General features: G+C 37.7%; 1 protein-coding gene and 1 long non-coding RNA gene across 2 annotated transcripts in view; both read right to left on the bottom strand.

The window, feature by feature from the left end:
• LOC308385940 (cadherin-7-like) overlaps window positions 1-21,196 on the bottom strand; it is a 123,553-nt gene that overhangs the window by 79,360 nt on the left and 22,997 nt on the right. The window lies entirely within an intron of this gene.
• Window positions 15,487-17,409, bottom strand: LOC308385942. Its single transcript, XR_013969674.1, has 4 exons — window positions 17,196-17,409; window positions 16,681-16,822; window positions 16,232-16,319; window positions 15,487-15,645 (listed from the first exon to the last, which is right to left on the bottom strand). It is a non-coding gene; the product is annotated as an uncharacterized lncRNA (long non-coding RNA).

The raw sequence follows: 21,196 nt of genomic DNA, 5'->3' as shown, positions 1-21,196 counted from the left end.
GAAGCCATCCGTAGCAGTTTGTTTCCGGTAAATGCCATGGACAAGAAGGACAAAGCAGACAGGCCACAAAGTATGCAAGCAGGGTCGGGGGTCAAGCGCAGTATGTGGTCTTTTCAGTGCACTGTTTGGTTTGCAACATTTCCAGCTCTGTTTGCAAAAGAAGAAGACAGAAGAGTCCAGCGTTTGGCTCCACACACTCAGTCCAAAATTGCAGACTACATAAAAGATGTATTACTTTGGTGAAGGTTTTTAAAAGTACAGCCAAGTCAAATAATTTTTCTCTATCATTAATCGAATCCATTTTGCTGCTAATTTTCAGGTGCTTTTTGAAGTTTCAACTCTTGTTCCTTTCCCTCAGCACCATATTTGCTAAAATGTAAACTCCTGTTATTCTTTTCTTCGCTTCCCCCGAGGTGAGTGTAACACAGCATGCGGCACGGTGCTGCACGGCAGTGTAGCTCAAAGGCGCTCCCAGGGATTGTGAAGGAGGGGTGGGATCTGAACACGAACCCTTCTGAAATCATTGCTGACACTTATCATCACTTTGTATGCAGGCAGTTCTCCAGGGACCAGCCTGTTAGCTTTGTGTTTGCTTGTTTACCTTGTAGCAAGGGAGAAGGGTAAAAAGCATGAAAGAACCCATAACAACCCACTGATTCACGCTTGTCCTTTTACTAAAACTACTGCACAACATTTTCAAATTATTCTAGCATTTGAATTTTCATTTTCACCATTGAGTCAAACAAAAAAAAAATGCATGTAGTGCTTGAATAATGTTTAATCCTTTTGTCCCCCCCCCCCCCTTCCCCTGTTTTGCTTATCTGTGTGCGATACAAAAAGAATACAAATATAAAGTCTCATAAAAGAAAATACAAATAAAAAGATGCATGTTTCAGGCTTTGGATGTTTTTTCAGAAGGTGTTTCTTCTATTCAGTGGACTGAACAACCTAAAATGGATATAAACATCAATACCTACAGGCAGCCTGTGAGCAATACTCAATCCTGTACACTTAAACAGCCTCAGCTGTTGCTCAAGAGCCCTTAATCAGGCATCGCCCTCAAGATATTTCACAGAGCTGCTTGAAGATCAGGGCTCAACAGGTTGTCTTCTAGCAAGGTAGTACAGTATCTCAAAAGTAAGAAAAATATGAAACACTGAAAACGGTGCACTCTGGCATTGTTTCCTGTTGAGAAACTGATGGTGCACAGGAAGCCTTAACCCACTACAAATCATATTCTACACAATAGCATAATTACAAACAGGAATTGCCATTAAATTAGCATTATGTCTGGACACTAAACACATGCTATATGTGAAACTAACAGGAGCTCAGAGTCATTAATGAAAGCATACGTGAAACTCAAATAAAATAAGTACACAGACAGGACAAAGGGCCTTTCTGGCAGGGAAAAAAGCTAAAAATGTAGACAGAGGCTTCAGTGTAGCTGTCACTGACATCAGCTCTCGACATGCTTGGCTTTTCATCTATTCACTCGGCCATGTTCTGGTGAGTAGCCATGGTGCTGTGCTTTGAGAGAGGCTCAGTAGTGCAGCCTCCCTTCTTTCATTTCAAATTGCGAGGTGGGGAATTAGCGATCGCCATGGAGAGACTGTTAGCTATCACACAGTGGCGTACAGATGCATGGGATCTGCGCCCCTGAAGTTGTTTCCTTATTGTGCTTAAGTATAATAAATGGTGTCTTCACATTAGTGTAAGTTTAACACATTTCCGTTATTAAGATAATTTCTGATTAGTTTGGTTTATTCTTTTAGTGCTGTTTTCAAGTTTTTGAGTGTTTTATTTGATTTTGCCAAGCCAGGCTCTTGGAAAGAATATAATAAATGTCACATCTTATCATGTGCATAGACCATATTTGTGTGAGTGTTAGTTGTGCAAAGAAATGTAGCTTTTTTTAAATTTGTCTCTTTTCATTATTAGAAAATTGTTCATAAATCAGCAGAATAAAATCGATGACTAAAAACCTAAGACAAAATCTGACAGTAACATGTGTTCTGTATGACTCACCACTCAAGATAAATCCTTGACTTTTTATCAAAATTCGCACTTTTTATGATTCTGAGAAAAAAAAACCCCTCCAAATGCTGAGATTAAAATCAAAATGTTGACTTTTTTAAATCTCAGAATTCTTTTTTTCAAATTCTGAGAAAAATGTTAAAAGTCATGACTCTAATCCTATTCTGTAGTGACTCAACTCTAAAATAAAGTCTGAATTCTTTTCAGGAAGAATATTAGAAAAGCTGTCATTTTATGCTGAGGTAATGAGAGCATTTGTTGAAATATACCTGCGCACTCAGACCGAATGCCATGCAGCTTTCGTAGTTGGATCAGTTTTGGATTTACGGGAGAAGTAAGCTTGAATTTCTTTCTCTTTTGTACACTCGGGTCTCGCTAGTTACAACACAGCTAGCACAAAGGTGGTCTATTGGTTGTTTGTAGTAAATACATAGTGGCGTCACAATCAGATACAATTTATAAGAAGGGCAAAAGGCAAAAACATTTCCTTCACTTTCTGTCTGAACACACTTTTAAGATGGTTGAGTTGCCAGCTGTGTAAGAGATAAAAGCAGTTGCACTGTCAGTTGAGGGGAAAAGCTGAAGTGTGTATGTTGGCAGTGGCAGCAGTTGAAATATAAGCTGAAGTAACTGAAGTGTCAGTTTATTTTCCGTGAAAAAAACCAATACACGTTTTTATAAATTAGGAGAATTTCTCTTTTTTTCATTCATTCTATTTTCAAATAAGCTGATTCAAAATGGTACAAGAATGCTGTTTAATAGACTTCAGTCTGTACAAACAGATGCATGTGATGGCTTGACAGCAGGTACAAAGCAAGTGCAGACAGCTCTTTTAGAGGATAAATATAAAAAAGCTGAGAAGCAGTTTTCAGGGATACGGCAGGATTCGCTGCTTTCTCTCAGATGTGGCGATTGTTCTCATAAGAGAATCGGCTTTCAGTCAAAGTCAGAAAAATGATTTTCAGAATTCTGACTGCCATTTATACGTTCTGTTTCCATCAGACAGCGGTGGCTCATATCTGCACCTGCTGGCTGAGTCATGACACAAAAGAGATAATGGCTCTGTTTCGGTGTGGGGAAATTGAATTGGGATTTTCTGAAAAATAGACCTTAACAGCTACAGTCAAGATCGCTAATGCAAAAAGAAAACGTATACACACATTGTTTTTTCTGTTTGTTTCAAATCCAGCTTCTTATCTGGATTCCTATTAGATCAGTCATTCGTGTTTCTGTGAATAAATAAGCAGTAAATCAAAAACTAACATGAGTGGCGGGTTTTGTTACGTTTAATCATACATTAGTCTGTGCCTAATACAACCCTGAGGCACAATGCACTCGTTGCCTGCGGTGCACAAGAAGCATTGCATTTGACGAAATGAAACAATCAGTTCTGACAGGAAACAATGGAGCCGTCTGTGTCGTGTAAGGGGAAGTTGTCAAAAAAAGAAAAAAAAGCACCTGCTTTATCAAAAAGTAGTAAATGGCATCATATTGATATAGCAAGAACGGATATTTTTTTGATAATTTTATTAATGTACACAAAACATTAATTCACTGAATGACAAGACAAAAGATTTATTTTGGTTTTGGTTTAGACTCGTGCCTATTTGAATTATCAAAAGTCAAAACTCAGCTTATCTGCTATTTAGTTTTGAACAATCCTTTTGCTTGAAGGTGTCTTTAACTTAGCATATCCTCACCTCTCATGAGATTATCCATGCAGCTAAAAGGTTACTAGACAATGTAATTATTGCTTTGTAAATTTGATATCCCAAATTAAGCGCCTTTGCAAAATCCAAGTGGGCTCGCTCGCTATAGTGAAACGCAGCTTCACTGGAGTGCACTCAGTTTACTACAGACATCAACACTGCAAGCTGTGCATTAGAAAATGTACAAATTAAATTTTGATTGTTGAACAGAAGTACTAAGCAGCTGTGTCAGTGCTAATGTGAATGTAACAAATCTCTAGTCCCTTCAAAAGAAAATGCGAAACATAAATAAGCAGACAGATACATTTACACGCAGCGGCACAGGAATGAAAAACTAGACTCCTTTCACAGAAAGAGATGCAGGGATAGAGATTTTCTTAATTTACTTGAGCACAATGAGGCCATTTTTGGACGATCCCTTGACACGCATATGTTAATTAAAGACATGCAGGAGTGCTTCCAGGGCCTTTCAGTCTGGTGCCCTGCTGCCTTTTCTGCTTTGCCAGTCTTGCCACCATGCCGATTTGTCATCCACATCAATGAAAGTAATCAAGCCAGCAATCAGGGCAAGCTTTCACTTTATTTTATTTTTTATTTTACGTATGTGTATGTGTGTGTGGCATTCAGCTGCCCTCATCACAGTGGTGCACATAAATGGAAGACAGGAATAGGCATCCTTTTCAAAGTATTATGGGGGAGGGAATCAAAGCTCTTTTGTCACAAAAAGGCTTCTTAGATGCTATCGTTGCAGCATTTTTTTTTCCCTTCCCTTTTTTTTCATGTGCAAGTGAGTACAGCCTATAACTGACAGCCTATTGATGGATTAAATGAAAAGGAGAAAAGGTGAGAAGAAAAGTGTATTTCCATATCAGGTGGTGTCGATATAAGGAATCACCGTGGCATGCTGGACTTTATTATTCATCTCGTCTGAGGTTATCTGAGGCAAAAAAAAGAAAAAAGAGAGGCCAATAAACTGGCTGTGTGCAAACGTAGCGTTGAAAATAACCACGACAGCTCATTTTGTTTATGAGAACCATGTCTAAACTTTTATGTAGAGACTGTTTCTAATAACACTGGCAAACTGTGCATACATATTCTTTTTGTACATAGAAAAAACACTACATTTACTGGCTGTAAACCATTCTTTATTTCATTGTTTGTATATAAAATCTATTTTAAAAGAAGTAATTAGACTTGATTATGAAGACAACATCCAACTTGTGAAGAAAGAAACAATGAAGTATTTAAAGACAAGTATGTTAGATTCTGTTTTGGAATCACAAACAACAACAAAAAAAACATAATGAAAAAAAAGAAATGAGAGACTAGTTCAGAGCCTATTAAATCAGGCTGAAGAACAGGCTTTTTATATCACCAGCAATTGCCAAAAACTATATATGAATAAATAGTTGTACTATAAAGTTATAAAGTCAATAGTCAAGTGTTGCATAGGTCTGATTGTGTAAACAGGAAGCATATAATGACAATAAGCAATGCACACTCTGTTTTGGTTTATGCAAAATTGTGTCACTTCTTATTTTTCTTTTTTACTTAACTAACATGATCTGAAGTAAGCATGGGGTATGCACATCCTTGCCATAATTTCTTACGAATGGGGAACAGGCATTTGCAAGGTTTTTATGCATGCATATTGTTTATACAGCTTTATGTATTACTGGCGGTGAAATATTGGATCAGTCTGTTTGTGTGTAGCCCTCAAGTCCAGCTCAGAATTTTAATGACTGCTCGGAAAAGTGGTTTCAGATAAAAGAAAGTTTAGGTGACACTGCTGCAGGCATCCACTCACATAATGAAAAAAATAACACATGCATACCGGTTAAAGTGACAAAAGACCTCATTTTTACAGCAAAGGACACATGCAGGATATACAGCAAAGTATGAGCTACGGCGGGCTATAAATATCACTTGACACACTGTTCTGAAGCTATGGTCCCAGACTCATGGTTTTTCTGCTCCAACTCTGTCCATCTACAGTAGAAGGAAAAGCCCTCTGACTTCACTCCAACACTGTGTTCATTTAAAATTCATATTGACTATAGCCCTGGGTCATTAATCATGAATATTTTTTATTAATTTATCACAAACTGACATGTACTATTTTGACATTATGACTGCCTGCTTAAAATGTAAAGCTTAATAACACTCAGTTACATTTGCATAGTCAACTTAGTTCCTTTTAGAAGTGCAAGAATATCATAATTAATTGAAGCAGTTACTGTACGCCTTTCATTAGAATTTGACTTTCAAGTTAAAAAAGGGAGAAAAAAGTTCAATCAAAGACGGTACGTGGCAATTATAGAAATATCAAGCTTCTATGATCATATAAGATGTGAACTAAAATGCAAAGCAGGGAACACCAGTCTATCCTAAAAAATTAAATACATTTTATATAAATCTATGATATGTAAGTAGACTTTTTATAACACAGACAAATTTCAAGTGTGTTATAGTTCAAATTTATTCTTCTCTTCACTGTCAAGATAGCTGAAGTGTATTTTTTGCTTTTTTACCTACTATTTATATTCGAATCTACAGTATTATGGTTTTAGTCTGTTGTTAAGTAGTTGTTAGGCAATGTGGTGATAGTATATAATACTATATCACACATAATTTAAGTTTTGCGGACATAAGTGAGATATTTTCGTTGTGAAATTGAAACGATATGGTGCTTTTTTGAGGTGTTGTGGGTGCGTAAACCCTACAAATGGATCATTTTAACTTGTTGGCAAGTGGTCGCTAGGTAAGTCAGACTATATCATACATAATTCAAGTTTCGTGGAAATCAATTATGAACTTAATTTCACACCATAATTTTATAAGATGTTGCAAGCACATAATAAATGCTACGAATGGGTCATTTTAGCTTGTTCATTTGCGGTTGCTAGGCATTGTGATAAAGCCATAATATATCATGCATAACCAAAGTAATGCTAGGCAGTGTGTTACCGTGAATTGGCTAAACCTACATGTGTTCCTCTGAAGATTTTTTTTTCTTTTATCCATGGTAAAATTTTGTTAAAAAAAGAAAGTGTAGACAAAAGGGGTGCAGCGTTCAAACAAAGACTCAAGCACTCTAGCTTAACTCTACCGCCTTACTTTCAGCTATAATGTGTCAGCTGTGTAAGGTGAAACCTCCTACACATATTCTTTGTGATTATTTAACTAACAAAAACAGTCTGTCTACTCTAAAAAAGTTAAAATGTTCTGCAACTTTAGAAAGTGTTCCCCTCCGCCAACAAAGATGCCAGGCCCTTCCAAAGTGGCTGCTTTCCATCTGTCTTGCAGCCGCTCTCCATTGGCTGTCATGTGAAAAAGGCCCTAGGAATTTGCTAAAACAAATTAAAGCTGTATTTTCCGAAAGCAGAAACAACAGATCTGCCCCTTGTATACAGATAACATTAAAGCTGCCATAATAATGTGGGTTTTGTAATCCATTTCATAAATCTGGAAGCTTGTCTTCAACATAATGTGTTCTAATGCCAGAAGGTTTGCAGACATTTAAATCATCACAGTTGGTTTTGGGGTAGTTCAGATCGCACATATGAGGTCGCATGGAGTCAGCAGAGTCACATTAATTAAATTGTCGAGTGGAGATTGCCTGGGAAGGGGGACCGCACTCCACAAGATGATAATCAAGGTTCCTCCTCTGCGTGACGATAATTCTTCCATCTAATATATTTACAGCCCAAACCCTATAGAAGCTCGGCTTGTGCATGGCAGTTTTGGCTGTCAGTCAGCCATCATTCAACCACCTTTGAGTCCAGAAAGTTTTTCAAAAACTTCTCAATGGAGTGTCATAAAAGTTTTAGACTTCCATGATCCCCAGAGGACGAATCATGAAACCAGTGATCATGTTCAGGATTATTGAGTTTCCCTCCAAAGAACTCAACTATGATGATTGCAGCATATGTATACATGTATGTCTCTTTCTTAACTCTTCCTAGACACATTCATCAATCTGGATTACACTTCCTATAAAAACAGCCTAGGGTACCTGGATTATTAGCATCTACATTCTCTAACTGCACCTTATAATTATAAGTATTATGCATTGTGTTAGAAAGGTTTTCATCTGCACACACTGCGACTATCAGCTGATTTTATTTTGCGAGCATGCCAACGCAAAGTTAGCCAAGAACCCAGACTGATGACACAGCCGAGCGTATGCAGACTCCGGCAAAGGAGCCAAAGCCTAAAGATCAACAAGTAACAAACTGACAAAGTTGTTTGCATTACGTGTACGGTACATGTCACTGGAATTAGTTATCATGGATATCTCTAAATAAATGTTCATCAAACACTTATACACGCCTGTATCCAAGGAATATGTATAGTAGCTTGCAAGAAAGAAGAACAGTAAATAAACATATGGTTTTATTCTTAATTTGTTTGGTATTTATGAACAACCATTTTTACCTGCTCACTACGTAAAGTAATATGATGAACAAACAAAGAATAGCATGATAAATTAACACACGTGTTTGTGTTTTCATAAAGGCCAAAGTGATGTTGTTATGCAATCAATATTGGTGACCTTTGCTAGTCTACAAGTCATGGAAACTTGAAACTTGATTGGAATGTGACAGAAGGTAAATAAGGGTGGTTTAATACCCTTCATAAAAGTTTCATCCTCTTATTTATCTTCGCCATTGTTGTGCTAATATTCAGTCATGCCTCCTATAGTATATGTGCATATTTGATGGAGTGCAGCCAATGAATATCCAGCTGGGCTGACATAACACACGGCTGTGAAAGATGAAGTGTAATAATGTCCCATTATTTGATAAGGTACAGTATTCAGATAAAATGAAGAAACACAATCAAAATAGAAATAGCTGTGAATTCATTTCTATTCATTTACTTCCCCCTTGTTTTTTTTTATTTCGACAGAATTTTCATGGCATTCATTTTTTTTACATTTGGAGAAACATAATTGCTTATGTTTGTTTGCTCATTTTGCTTTTTGTGTTTTTTACATGCACTCAGGCTCTTCACAGCAAACAGGCTTCAGTGGTTTTTAACACACGATTTTTTTGATTAAAAACCAATTCAGTGAAGAGTACTCATCGCTCTGAGCACTCCGAGGTGACCGCCTGATGACAGTAACATCAATAATCTCTTCTCAGAGGCTAGTCACCCCCAATACGCGGATGACGATGACCGACAAGGACAATGAACAATCAAAATATTGGAGATGTGGATCAGGAGGACATTAACTAACTTATTATTAGCCATAAATCACACAGTTTCCAGAAGCATAGACTATTACTTAGTCATGTAAGCCTCTAGCTGATAAACTGTGTCTTCAGGGCATCCTGGCCTGTATGGCCTATAGACTCTGTAATTACCTGTCTTTTGCTTTCAGCTCATTTGTGGATTTTAGCGCTCAGCTGTCTTCTAGCTAGCAAAAGCTTATGGTGCATACTATGAGAGCTATGAGAGCAATAATGCTAGCTGTATTTTCTTCATAGTTCTGTGAAGGATATTTTAAACCATGTCTCTTAAATCATCTCATGTAGAGACTCATGCTCTATAAATAAATAACAAAATTTTAAATAAGTAATTATATTTTGGTATTCCTCTAAAATATAACATAATCCAACATATTATTATGAAATGTTAATTCATCAGGCGTCTTTTACCATGTTTGGACTTTACAGCAGCTGGGTTATTTCTAAGTGTTTTTAATTAAATATTAGGGGTGCAACGATATTCGTATCGATATTGAACCGTTCGATACAGTGCTTTCGGTTCGGTACGCATATGTATCGAACAATACAATTTTTTTCAATTTTTTTTTTTTTTTTTTTTTGTGTCCCGTTTGGATCTATAGCCATCAGAATTGTTGTCTTGAGGCCAAGAAAGATGCCAAGAGGATTTATTTTAAGTGGATCATCATATTGGTCTATTTGATTGACCTTTATTATAATTATGAATTTATTTTATTTTCAGTTGCAAACGGGACAGACATGACTGTGGGATAGGACAGGGGGAAAGAATGAAAGAAAGAGGGGGAGAGAAAGAAAGAAAACCAAAGGGGAGAAAAAAAAAAGAACAATACAAAATTTGTAATTTATTTTATCAACTTTCCTTCTGACGATGCTGTCTGTGTTGAGCGCTCAGTGAATCTGCATTTGACTACTCCGCCTAGGCTCGAGAGTGCAGCCTAGGCGGAGTAGTCGAACGCAGATTCACTGAGCACTCAACACAGACAGCATGGTCAGAAGGAAGAGCGCAGGGCAAGCTAGCCAGACAGAAGTGGACCTCCCCACCCTCATTCAGATCTGGCGTTTGGAATTATTTTGGTTTTCATGTGACGTATGACCCTGAAGGTAAGCGAGTCATGGACTAAAGTAAAACAGTATGTTGGATGTGCCATGCAATGCTCAATTACATGGGTGGGAGCTAGTGTGTTAGCGCAGTTAGCTCGTTAACGTGTTGGCCGTCTAGCCCCTCTGTATAGGGTAGCTCGTTAACGGAGATTTGCGGTGTTGTGGCGTTAAGGTTATTTCAACGAGATTAACCTGAAAGCACTAGTGGGAACACAACGAATATGACTGCACATTTACACCGACATCATCCTAGTGCAAAGACAAAAACAACAAGCATGCATGCTACAAACTTTAGCCGAGTCATTTAGACAGCTGTTAGCACAGGATTCTCCTTATGGAGACCTGATATGTTTAATATGCTGCTGAGAATATAGCCCAGAAGAAGCGGATAGTATAGCTTTTATTTTGGAAAGAGCCATTTCTCTGTAATAAACTCTCTTTTCCAAAGATGAGTGATTCCTCAATCAGATACAGGGCTCGCAATATCGCTAGCCCGATGTCCCGGGGCTATCTCTGCCCTGCCTGTCGGGCTATTGTAGGAAGGAAAAATATATGTCAATGCTTTTGCATTCTTTCAGAAATGTAGCTGGGTAATTATGTCATTGGGTGAGCCACTGTCAATATGTGACATATTGAAATCGTGTTTGAATTTGCGCTTGTTTTTTTGCTTTCACTTTGCAATCGTGCGAACTGTGTATAGAGAGCGACAGCACTGATCTGTGAGTGATGATAATTTGTGCACCAATTCCTCTGACATCGTCTTATTAATTGTTAGCTTACTATGCAAACATGACAAGTGAAATCTCCCGCAGCTTAAACATGTGAGAGGTTGATCGCGCAGAGAATCGCTGAGCTTATGTGAGTGTGGCAGGATATATATTTCACTACGATGACCTGGATGACTGAGAACCTTCACAGACAGATATATATTTTAGTTCTGCTGAGCCAAATAAGACAGGTCAGGGTGAAGAAGTGACAGCCAAAGAAAAGCTTACCACAAAACGGAGAAGTTATGACAAATCAGACTATAAGGCAAAAAGAAAGTGCAGCTTTATGGTTTCATGGACAAAAGAATTTCTGTGGCTGCAATATGACGAGCTAAAAAACAACACGCACAAGGGTTAGGGTTAAATTTAAAAACTGTACTTTTATGTTAAAATATATATTTATAATTTTAATAACAAATTGACAAATTAAAAAGGCATGAACATTTTTTTTGTATCGAAAAAATATCGAACCGTGACACCAAAGTATCGAACCGAACCGAACCGTGAATTTTGTGTATCGTTGCACCCCTATTAAATATGTATTTTATTTTACAGCGCACAAAGAAAATGTTTTATATTGTATGTCTTTGTGACAAAGGCATGACTTTTTTCTTAAGTGTTACTTGGATTTCATATTTCTTTTGAGCAATCAGTGCATAACTGGCAATGACAAAATCCCACATCCTTTAACTCAAACGTTTAAATGGATGATATAATAACAACATTGTATAATGGGTGATTTAATTTTAAGTACTACGTATTAAGTTGGCAATCACTGAGAAGCGAAGTTAGGCTGACAGTCATGTTCATTGCTTTCTTTATGGGAGTTATGTTTGAGGTTTTTGCAGAACTGCAGGGAAAAACATCAGCAAGATCACAGGTACACATCAAAAGAAAGAGCAGGAGAAACATTGATGCAATCTTTTTTTTTTATTTCAAATTCTCTGTATCAATGTTTAAGTAAAACTTGCCTGTGTGAGAAATGGGAAAAATCATGGAGACAAAATGTACCAATAACTTGGTGCAAGCTGTCACACAGCCGGGCTCGTACACTGTGACAGAAAGATAAGACGCGAGGTGAAGGCCAATTAATAACCAATTTATTTAAACAAAGAAAAAAAGACAAATAAAACAAACAAAAAAGATCAATGAAATGTGAAAGATAGTAATAAATCAGTAATAAGGTTATGTATGTCTGAATGAGGAAGTAGTATGACGATAGATATGTTGAATGGCAAACTATGATGGTCTGAGGAAGCGTGTGGATTGAAAGCACCTTGGCCTGGCATGTCCTTAATGTCAAACTGTACTTTCCTTTTTGCTAAAGCATATAGTTAGGGCTGGACCAGGTGACCCTGAATCCTCCCTTAGTTATGCTGCAATAGATATAGGCTGCCGGGGGATTCCCATGATGCATTGAGTTTTTCCTTTCCAGTCACCTTTCTCACTCACTATGTATTAACAGACCTCTCTGCATTGAATCATATCTGTTATTAATCTCTGTCTCTCTTCCACAGCATGTCTTTATCCTGTCTTCCTTCTCTCACCCCAACCGGTCGCAGCAGATGGCCGCCCCTCCCTGAGCCTGGTTCTGCCGGAGGTTTCTTCCTGTTAAAAGGGAGTTTTTCCTTCCCACTGTTGCCAAAGTGCTTGCTCATAGGGGGTCATATGATTGTTGGGTTTTTTTCTCTGTATCTATGAAGCGCCTTGAGGTGACTTATGTTGTGATTTGGCGCTATATAAATAAAATTGAATTGAATTGAATTGAATTACTTGTGGCCTATTCCTGTGTCTTACTACAACACAGAAATATATCACGGATAAGGCAGACAGGCTCGCAGGCACTCACAAATCTGCAGTTTGTAACTAGAACGAAGCAAGTCCATATCAGTAATGCGTAGGAATGGGGAGGGGTTTAAAGTTTGGTTGAGCAGGACGTGAAGTGAAAGGGCAGGCCTCCTCAGTGGTGGGAATAAATACTGCCGTCACCAGTGGGAAATGCTCCATTTGTTTAATGTGCCATTTCCGAAGTGGTACCCTTGTAATCCTGCAGACATGGCAACCTCACCGTGTATAGCACCCCTCTGGAATTTGATCAGAGCTAAAACTGTTTACCAATGTTTGGAGCCTGACATTTATTGAAAGTGGCCTTTAGTAAAAGTCATAGCTAAAGCGTGAAGAGGTTTTCTGATGAGCCAGTGAAGTTTCTCCATCGTCTGGGCCAATAAGACAGCTGGCTTGTTCATAGAGCAATATATCAGTCACATCAGCTAAGAAACACTCGCCCTCTGAGGACTGAACTTCCAAACACTTGTATAAGTATTTACTTAGACATGTGCAAATTAGCAGCACGGCAAATTTAGAATCAGCTGGGGAAGCTATTTAAGGCTTAAGACAATTTCAGAAAGTTGTCAATTACAAGTGTTTGTGGGAAATTTATGTCCATGACTATTTAGCTGATGGCCTAATGCAGAATTCATGCCACGTTGGATTTGTTGTAACCGAGTTTCCAGTTTCTATACAGCTTTCACCCAAACTTTCCAGTCACTACTTATAGGAAACTTATATTCCAATTTGTAACTAACTAATGCATAAAAATCTGAAACAAACAGATTAGCTAAAGCCTGTAATTTAGAGCCATGAAACCAAAATAATGGATATTGTGTTATATAGTCAATGCACCATATTTTAATCCCCCCCACACACAATTCGTTAATATCTCTGTAGGCTGAACCTTGTAAGCTATTAAACCAGCTGAGACTAGGAGATTACAGGGATTACATAGATTTATTCAAATTATCTCATGTGGTCTGAATGAGTAAAATGGAGTTGAACCTGAAAACTACATTTGAAAGAAACGCTTCACAGTACAGACACCTTGGACATCCGTGCAGTAGATGTGCCTCCTCTTTGTGTAAATGTTGTACTATCAGTTCTTGTATTCCATCTATTGCCCACATGACATCTGGGAATCTGGTACTCAAGAACAAGTTAACTTTGATCTCAGCTGCCACTTTTGGGAAACCAATGTGTTGTTCCTGTCGCCGTGCCATTGCCTTAAGAGTCCCAGACAGCACAAGAATGAGCGTGACATCTTTGCTGTGTATGCCACCGTCTGCTGACAAGACCCTGAGGCCAAGAGATGAGGAGTCAGCAGAAGTTTGGGGAGAGAGCGCGGAAGTCATGACTCTTCATGGGCTGTGATTCGAAATCAAACCAGAAGTGCATGACCTGGCAAGAATTACCTACACTGAAAAAAATATGTTGTTGGATTTACTTAATTCAATGGTGGACATTTGTTGCACACAGATGTTTTGCTTTGGCAGCAACTTAAACAATTGAGTTAAATTAACACAATTTATTCATGTTCAATAAACCTGTGCAATTTGTGTTGATAAAATGTGACTTAAACATGTTTTGATGAAGTAATTTGAGCTCTTGAAATATTTTAATCCTTCACAATTTTCTCACTTTATCCCAACACCATTCAATAACTTTTACCCAATACTACTTGGTCACTTAAATGCTACATGTTATCTTCAAATTACATTTTGCTATTATATTCTAGTATCAAATACACAATTTTCAAATGGAGGCCTTATAACAGATTGTATTGTTCTCTTCCAAGATGGTTGCTGGCATCCACCAGTAACCTTTCAAAACAAAATGTCTAATTTCACTGCATTGACAGTAGGTAAAGAATTAAACTGACATTACTCCTCCACTGAATCTACATAAATCAACAGTTAAATAATGTCAGTTCTTCCGTGTTCTCTGGAATCAATCACAGCAAAGAAATTAGACTGTTTCTTTTGAAAAATGTTGGGAAAGAACAAATCAAAACATTCTATTTAAGGCCTCTGACGTCAAGATTCAGTTAAACAACAATTATAACTAAACAATTTGAGGTAATGTTAGTTTCCATTAACATTAAATTAGGTTACTGAATTGGCAAACACCTTCCTATTAACATTACCCATTTTACCATCAATAACTAAAGAAATTAGCACTTGCAGGTCAAAACCTTTATTCAAGAGATGCAAAAATAACATTGATACAGTGACTGTCAAAAATTACAGCACTGATCATACTGTGACATCTTGGTTCAAAACAGCACACTTAGAAATATTCAACGTTCTTTACTTCAACTGAATGAAGCTGAAAATACCATTTCACACGACCCATATGGGATATTTAGACTGCATAACTGTTCATGCTACATCTCTTCACTAGTAAAAGAAAGAAAAAATACAAAGAGAAATTTAAAAATGCTGCCAAAATGCTGTACAGAGCAAAAGGAAAAACAAACAACAACAAGAAAAACGGCTCGTCCTCATGGCAGTTGCAGAGTATATAAAAATGAACCCTGCGATCTGTTCCTGGAATTGAGCTTCAAAAATGCAGCAGAACAAGTGTGAGATTTAAATGTCCTCTCACCTAGAGCTGATCAGCTTGCATGCATAACAGTGAGCTTTCCTTGCAGGAGCAGTTTTGTCTTAGTTGTGAGTTTTTCTTGAGAGCTGAGTTGCATCCAACTCCATTACCACCCTTTGAATCACCTTCAAAAGTGTAGCAGAGTTGTGATGGGTAGCTCATATTGAAGGAATAAAAAAGGTCCAAACAGCATGGCTACTGCAAAGGTCACGTTATCCAGATCTTGAAGAACTACTATACCCTCGATGATGATGCCAACATCAGAAAAGTCATTGCCTGGTGCATCCTCTGGAGACAGATGTTCATTGTGGTTTTCTCAATCTGTGCAGTGGCCTCAGTCAAGTCCTGGTTAAACACAAAACATTTCTTTAAGATTCCTTTTTAAACTCATCTCTTTTGAATCTACCAGTTCTAATGTTAGAGTAATTTAAACCAATGCAAGCAACATAGTAAATAGCTATAGCCAAAGAGTTGCCTGCCATGCTGCCATTCATGGTCTAACAGAGTTTCTAAGACAGAGTGAAAAACATAATAATTTCAAATGCTTTACATTAGTTTTTGTTAGAAAGACACCGGCCCATCAGAAATCCAGGTTATGTCACTCAGAAGATGTTAGAATTTAGACTTTCAGCCCCACAATTTGGTTAGCTGTTGGTCTTTTTTTTTTTCAAACAAAACCTAATGTAAATATTGGTGGGATTTTCCTTTGTTCACTAGAATGACAAATTTAAAGTTTTTTCACACTGATGTGACCCCTAATATAAGGGGGTGGGGCCTCAAGGGGGGGCGGCCGAGTTCGCTACCAGGCCTCATGTGAACTTCAAATTATTAAAGAGGACTACTGGTCCTAACCAGTCCAATGAGGATCAAGTGGATAACTAAATGCATTTTTAAATGTTGCAAAGCCACAATCTACTCATAAAACACTCACCATGAACTCCTGCACCAAGATGTTGCAATTGTCTTTCACACAGATGCGGAGCACTTTGATGAGACTCCCTTCGAGCATTAATGTCATCCTAAAGTATTATAACAAAGAAAACAGAGATTTGTGAACTTTTCAGTAGCACAGAAGAAAATGATCCCAGACAAAAACTTAAACCAGTCAACATGCAACACCAGCATCTACAAAGAAATATCAAAAGTTCCCGTTTGACATCAACTTTATGAATATATAGTTCCCAGAACATTTATTTTTTTAAAAAGATAAATTTTTCTCAGTGGGCCAGTAAATGCATAATGAAAATTATGGCATCCTTTCGGTGGAATCAGTACTCACGGGTAATAGTTGACTGTTTCAATGGATGCAGCATAAAAATCTTTTACTGACCTAATGCAATACATATACACTTTGTAGTTAAAGAATTTTAAAGTTCTTACTGTCATCATGGCAGCTACATCCTTTAGCTTTGTGCCCTGTTCCCCCAAACACTTTCAGCAGACTGTCAGAGAGAAACTCAGCTCCGTCAGAAACCTTGACTGTAAAGGCAAGGTTGGGATGCACTGGAATGCTGCATTTCATCTAAAATGACATAAAATTATTTTGAAATAACAGCAGGCACTGTGCTTGGTTAATCAGTAATGTTTTGTTGAATAAAAACTGTGTTTCCAGATCTTATGGGATTAAAAAAATCCAAAGATGTTTGTTTCTGATTTGCAACCCAAGAACCCACAAGTTACAACCTCATTTTAGTTCAAGTGTGCATTAATGTGAGTCCAGTAATCACCTTTCTGACAATACATACAGGTATAAGTTAAACCTATGGCAGATTTTGGATTTCTCAGTTGTATTAATAGGGTGGTCTATTTGAGTATGCATGCACCTAATAATTATAAAAAACCTATTATAATTAAGTTACAGAAACCTTAAGCGAAAATAGAATATACTTTCTTACCATAACACCTTGAACCCACAATCCATCAGCTGACTCCTGGTGAAATGCAGAATAGAGGTAATCTCTCAATGTGCAGCAAAAAAAAACAAAAACAAAAGGACAGCAGGTGAGGGCAGGAAGGGTAGGGATGTAAGCTAGCATAATGCCACTGATGATATTAGCTAAAGCTGTTCAATGTCCAAAATCTCACTAACACCACGGTGCAGTAAATACACAATGTAACTGAAGAGTCAGTTGGCAAATCTATTCACACAGAAAACCAAATTATGTTGTGAGTGCCTCGTAATTAGGTTTAATGGCTCTTGTGCCAAAGACAAATTCAAATGAAAAAGCGCCAATTCTTTGACAACAGATAAAACAGCAAATAAGCTAACGGCTCTTTTTTAGCATGTTACATGGCGGCACTCTAGACGTTTAACTACATTTGGCTGAAATATGGTAAACATTAATTCAAAAAATCAAGACATACCAAAAAACGTAGAGTTGGCTGCTCGACTTGACTGAGATGGATGCATTTTTTAAACCACGATCCAAAGCCCGCGAGATGAAATCACGCGTGGTTTCACGAGATTTAACGTTGCTATCTTATTGACTTACTTCACCTGAACATGATATGAACAATTTAATACACCCTTTCTGCATATCATGTAGTTTTTACACTATATAGTTACATTTATCTTTAAAACATGAGGCAATTGTGTTAAATACATGCAAGATGCTTACATAAATCCAAGAGATGGCCAGTCCCTTTTTTTCAGTGTATTTTTCATCTCATCAGTTTATTCAAAACAGGATGACTCTAACTTACCCATGCTAACAAGAATATACATCAAATGTAACCCTTCAATCTTCTTCAGCTGCTTGAGGCACTACACATTTTACCCTACCAACTTATGTCTTATGTGAATTTTTCTTTCAACTAAGCATTTCCTATTCAATTCGAACTGAATACGCCCTTAGGATAGAAGTTTCTGCTGATAAAACTTGGCTTTGTTAAATATTCGTTGCCAGTATTTGTGGGATAAAACCATAAAATTAAAGAAAAAAAAAATCCAATATCAACATCATGCTTCAAATCATGTATTGATTGGACTATAATAGGTATCACCAGGTATTATAATTCATTGATAGTGTATGTTTTCAAAATTAAAGACCTAAAATATACAGTACTTAACAAACAGGCCAGATTTCAGAGGCATTTTCTGTCAATAATATCCTAGAGCCAAAGCTCTTTAGACCGAAAAAGTCTTAAATCTACACAACCTTTTCTTCCATCCATTCTCTGCCGCTTATCAGGGTCACGGGGGGGTTATCCCGGCTGTCTTAGGGTGAGAGGCAGGGTACACCCTGGTCAGGTCACCAGCCTGTCACAGGGCTAACAGAGATACAGACAACCATTCTGAAGGGCAATTTAGAGTTTACAATTAACCAATCCCCACTAAAGCATGTCTTTGGACTGTGGAAGGCAGCTGGAGTACCAGGAGAAAACATGCAAACTCCACACAGAGGGTGGAATTCAACAGTGCAAAGCATTGTGCCACCGTGCCACCACTACTTCTCCTAATTTGGAAAACTCCAGTGCTAAAAGTAACTTCCTCCCGTTGAGATAAGTGCAATGAATTTGCAACAACAGCCCAAACATGATCCATTAAACAGCCACAAAAATGCACTCAATGCCACGCGAGTAACTGTAACAGGCTTTTCTTTAATAAATCCAATCAAATGTGTCAATTCATCCTCTCTGAGACATACAAAGGATTCTGGGTGAAAGAGCAACACATTTGTAACTCACTCGGGTGAGATATATTTACTTATGCTCATTTTTTTTCAGTACAGAGGTCAAACCATGTCTACCATCCATTATTAATCCTCAGTGCGAGCACTGTACAAAGAGTTTTCTCTGTTTAATTTTGGCTGACTTTGTCTTCTGGTCTGCTTCACTAATTGATTTCCCTGAATGCACAGACAACATACCTGAGGCTGGAAAGCAGCTGATTTTATGTATAGATGGGGAGCCCAACAAACAAAAAAGGAGATCAAAAAAGGACAGAGCAAGAGTCTTGGGGAAAGTCGAGATTTTGATTTTCCTTGTCGTAAATTAAATCCACTGGTGGACATGGTAGTTTGAAAATTCTGTCAGTATTAATATCTGTCAAGATTTTAGATAGAGAAGTTCGACCTCATAACAGTTTCAGACAAACTTCTAACCCAGTGTGCTAATTTGGAAGGTGAAGACAAAGAATTTAATTTACACCTAATAAAATCAGCCTATTTTGTCTCAGGTCAGAAAGTAAAATTAACAAGACTAGAAACACCAAATGATTTACTCAAACGCCACATGTATCATTTAAATGTGTATATTGAATAGGCTGAATGCCATGTTAATCATGTACTTTAAATAATGTACCTAAATTAATGGGATGCCATGTAAAGTAGATCTGATCATCTACAGCAAATAAACCAGACACAAATGATCCCACAGCGCATTTACGTAGCTGCATTACAGTCAGCGGCTAATTATCATGAAAGCCTACAGCTCGCAGTCAGCAATGACCGCACTATATCATATTTGTGTATGCTTGTTCCCGTCTCTTAAATAACTACGACACACGCACTATATCACATTGTGCTTTCATACCTACACATGCAACACTGATAAACGTGAGTGAAGTACGTTTTGGAATAGGGGCAGATTTTAGTTTAAGGACTACCCTTTTTCTTCTGCCAAAGCTCTTGCAATTAATACAGATTCATTTCCAAGACATGACTCTTATTTGTAATTCAGGTTAGTGTGAACTTGGGTAGCTCTGCACCTAATCAGCTAATATGCAAACACTTTGTTTTCATTTGAAAATGTCAAAGAAAAATGAAAATGTTTCTTTGTTGTAATGTCTTCAGGTGATGTTTTTGTTCACTGGGAAAACACTAAAAATACGGCTGGTAAACTATATATTTGTGAGGCTGAAAGAGCTTTTTTTGGTGTGTGTGATTAATAGATAATCAAACTAGATAATATTGTATTATTTCGCTTTCTTTCTAATCGCTGCAGCTCTAAGCTTTTGCACAGAAAATTGTACTGCTGCTGTCAACTGAAAAGTGAACCAATTTTCAGCTCAGGAACAGAGTCAAGTGTAATATATGTATGTTCTCAGTCTATTTCAAATCTATGACACATCTCTCTGCTTGAGTTTAAAGTCAAACTGTGCTCGTATACTGTATCACACAGAGTGCCAATTTTTCTTTCCTGTCAGATGGCCACAATGGAGTTGTACTTCTCACTCATCTAGGTATGTGCTACAGCTTGTCCTCTGCATGATTTAAACCTAAAGGAACAGATTTCTCACTCTGTATTATTAAACACTGCATGCCTCTTCAAAATTTAAATGACAGTTGAAAATGTTAGCAGCATTTTGTAATATTTTGTAATCAATTGCTTTAAAACTTGGCGTGATTAAGAACTCATTAAGAATCTGTTCTGCATGCTTCAGAAAGAAGCATCTAGTTTACAACTAATCATGCAAGAAAATTGGATCTTCCTTGAAAGAAGAGCTCTTTGTTATCCATATATATTTGCATGTAAGTTGCAAGTAAACCACGTTTTTTTTATTTATTTATTTATTTATTTATTTGAGGCCTTTTGAGCATTTTTTTTTTTCATCCATTCGCCATCCATCCATTCGCTTCCGCTTATCCTTTTTCAGGGTCGCGGGGGGCGCTGGAGCCTATCCCAGCTGTCATAGGGCGAGAGGCGGGGTACACCCTGGACAGGTCGCCAGTCTGTCGCAGGGCCAACATACAGGGACAGACAACCATTCGCACTCTCATTCATTCGCACATTCACACCTAGTGACAATTTGGGTTATCCAATTAACCTATCCCCACTAAGTGCATGTCTTTGGACGGTGGGAGGAAGCCGGAGTACCCGGAGGGAACCCACGCAAACACGGGGAGAACATGCAAACTCCACACAGAAAGACCCCGGCCTGATGTTGGAATTGAAC

The sequence above is a fragment of the Rhamphochromis sp. 'chilingali' genome, assembly GCF_963969265.1.
Source record: "Rhamphochromis sp. 'chilingali' genome assembly, chromosome: 18".
NCBI lineage: Eukaryota > Metazoa > Chordata > Actinopteri > Cichliformes > Cichlidae > Rhamphochromis > Rhamphochromis sp. 'chilingali'.
This window is presented reverse-complemented; position numbering and strand designations above follow the sequence as displayed.